Raw genomic sequence first — 3,540 nt, 5'->3', positions numbered from 1 at the left:
TGCCCAACCTTCCTTCTGAGGAGTGGCTGGTGGGTTTGAACCGCCAGCCGTCTGGTTAGCAGGCAAGTGTCTTAGCCACTATGCTACCAGATCTCCCTTATTGACAATTTCAATTAAAATAATTGATAACTTGAATCTTTGCCTAAATGAAGTATACTAATTGAACAAGCTCAGCAGCTAAATGTCATCAGAATATCATATCATTGTAAATATTCCATTTCATGTTTGCACCAACTAAAGAAAAGTCTCTGCAATTTGTGACTTGACATCAAAATATTTTGATATCTTGGAGGAACTTGTTTTACCAGAGACATTTCTGACTGTCTGATTGAAGAGAATGGTTCTTTACTAAGAAAAATTTGTTTTCAAACTGCATATACATAAAGGTTTAAAAATATAGAACATTTAGATCTAAAAATTTATTTCATTTTAATATTTCATCTGTAAAAATTGGTAAATAATCATGTATTGTCTTCATATTCATCTTAGTAGAGTAGATTATTAACACAGATCAAAACTATATAGTAATGGTTGAAGAATTAACTTAGGTAAATGGAAACAAATATTTTATAAATGGAGATATGCACAAAAAATATTATTACAAGATAACTTGAGTTTGAGGAGGATGTTATCAGAATAATGTATGAGTTTTCAGTTTATTTTTTCCTGTTAGAAGAACAAACAAAATAATAATAAAATTATTAATAATTTCCCAATTTTTAAATGAATTGCTTGGATTGTACTTATATGGTCTCAGAAGTGTATTTGGTGGTGTTGTCTTGAAAATTGTTATAATCCCTTTAGACCCTAAAGAAGTGAAAGCCAGGACAAGAACAGGTATATGCAAGCCCATGTTCATCAAAGCACTATTTACAATAGCCAATAGATGGAAACATCGTAGTTGCCCATCAACAGAAGAATGGATAACCCAACTATGGTACATACACACGATGGAATACTATGCAACCCTAAAGAATAGTGTAGAAACTGTGAACACCACATAATGTGAAAGAACTTGGAAGACTCATGCTGAGTGAACTAAGTCAATCACAGAATGACAAATATTGTATTAGTCTGTTATTTTAAAAAGTCAGAGAAAGGTTTATATATGGAAGGAAATTTTCTTTGTTGTTACCAGGGTGGGAGGGGAGGGGAGGGAACACTGTTAGATAGGTAGAGACAAGTACTGATTTGGGTGAAGAGAAGGGCAATGTATCAAATGTGAGTGATAAAAACGGTGTCATTGAGGAAGAGGAAAACATAGAAAGGTGCATAGGAGGTACAGACAACAAAGTACTACACAGTACTATACAGTATATATAATACTATGTTATCAATGATGGCAAGCATTGATGTATGGGTGGATAGATGTGTGGACAGGCTGAACTATTAGGTATGTCTGTGCAGGGGGAAATGTGCCCATGACCATGTATAGGGTTGGAAGACAATGTTTCTACAAGTGTATTGGTATGTTCTGTAAGAATTCCCAGGTATATAGTAGAGCTGGCAGGGAACAAAATTGTAGTCACTTCTTGACCACTGCCAGCTACCCAAATGGAGCAAAGAGTTGGATCTGTGGGCTTGGGACCATAGTCACAGGGGACATCAAACTCATTTGGCATAACATGCTACACAAAAACATTGTTGCATATCCTACTTTGGTGAGTAACATCTGGGATCTTAAAAGCTTGCAAGAGGTCATCTAGATTCAATGATGGGTCTCTCCTCATCCAGAGAAAAGAAGAATGAAGAAAACCAAAGACACATGGAAACTATTAGTCCAAGCAACTGGTACACCATGCATTCCTCAGCATATTTGACCATGAAACCAGAAGAACTAGATGACACCTGGCTACCACTGTCAACCACTTGAAGGGGATTTATCTAGGAGAGCCTGGATAGAGTGGAAGAACAATGTGGAACAAAACTCAAAATCATTGAAAAAAAGGGGGGGGGCAGTTTTGCTGGTCTGATAGATCCTGGTGCAACCCCTGAGACTGGTCCCTGGCTGCCCTTCAGGTCTGGAATTGGACCCACTCCTGTGATTTTCAGAGAAACAATAGACAGGTATATGAGCTGAATATTTACATTAGGTAGATACACTTTCTAGAGAGATCAATCATGAGATAATAGAAGGGCTGTGTATTCACAGGGAGACAGCTGGAGGGTCAGGAGTACACGGGAGAGAAAGACACAAGGAAGAGATAACCATGGGAAGGAAGTGGGAGGGGAGCTGTTGCATCGTGGGAGATTGTAGTCAATGTCATGAGAAAAAGTGCATGTGAGCTGCTGTATGGAAAATGAATTTACTCTGTAAACTTTCACCCAAATCACAATAAAAATTTAAAAAACAATTATTATAATTCCTTTACATATTTTAAAGTTTGGGAATTTAGTTGAGAATTTTTAATCCCCTTTTAATAAATATTGTTTGGTAAATTGCTTTTAAGTCATGCAATGCAATATAGGGAAATTTTCTAATAATACAACAACCCTTTATGATATTTTTATTCTGAAGGGAAGAGGAAAATTCAAATAGTCTAACTGTCTAAAATAATGAGGAAATGAAGCACTTACTGATGAAGACCAGGATTACAATCTTCTGCATGGATTACATCTCAACATAAAGAACACAAAAATCCTCACAAGTGAACCAATAAACAATATCATGATAAATAATGAGAAGATAGAAGTTGTCAAGGATTTCCTTTTTTTTTTTTTGGATCCACAATCAATGCATGCGTGGAAGCAACACTCAAGAAATATAATGACAAACTGCTTGGGCAAATCTGCTGCAAAAGACCACTTTTAAAAATGTTAAAAATCAAATGTCACCTTGAGGACTAAGGTGAGCCTAACCCAAGCCATGGTATTTTCAACCACATCATTTGCATGCAAAAGCTAGATAGTGAATAAGGAACACCAAGAAGAATTGGTGCATTTGAATTATGGTGTTGGGAAAGAATATTGAATATACCATGGACTGTTAGAAGAACAAACAAATCTGTCTTATAAGAAATGCATCCAGAATGCTTCTTAGAAGCTAGGTTGGTGAGACTTTGTCTCACAAACTTTGGACATGTTATCAAGAGAGATCAGTCCCTAGAGAAGGACACATGCTTGATAAAGTAGAGGTTAATGAAAAGGAAGAAGATCCTCTATGAGGTGAATTGACCCAGTGGCTGCAACAATGTCCTCAAACACAGCAACAACTGTGATGTTGTAGGACTGGGCAGTGTTTTGTTCTTTGGTACATAAGTTATCTGAGTATGACCCTACTTGACTGCATCTATCAACAACAATAATTATATAAACTTCAATTTCCTCAAAACCATTGAATAATCTTAGAGATGTGTACAAGTACTACCTAGGATAGGAACATCCAACTTAAATAAAACCGGTGATTATGAACCAATGTCTATAAAGCATCTAATAACAACTCCTGGATCATTAAATTAACCTACCAGAGTTCTATTAAGAACAATTTAGATATCAAAATCAATCAATTTCTACATCCAAGTTTTAATTCACCCCCTGCAG

The sequence above is a fragment of the Orycteropus afer genome, unplaced genomic scaffold (assembly GCF_000298275.1).
Source record: "Orycteropus afer afer isolate SDZICR_OR568_19922 unplaced genomic scaffold, OryAfe1.0 scaffold00715, whole genome shotgun sequence".
NCBI lineage: Eukaryota > Metazoa > Chordata > Mammalia > Tubulidentata > Orycteropodidae > Orycteropus > Orycteropus afer.
This window is presented reverse-complemented; position numbering follows the sequence as displayed.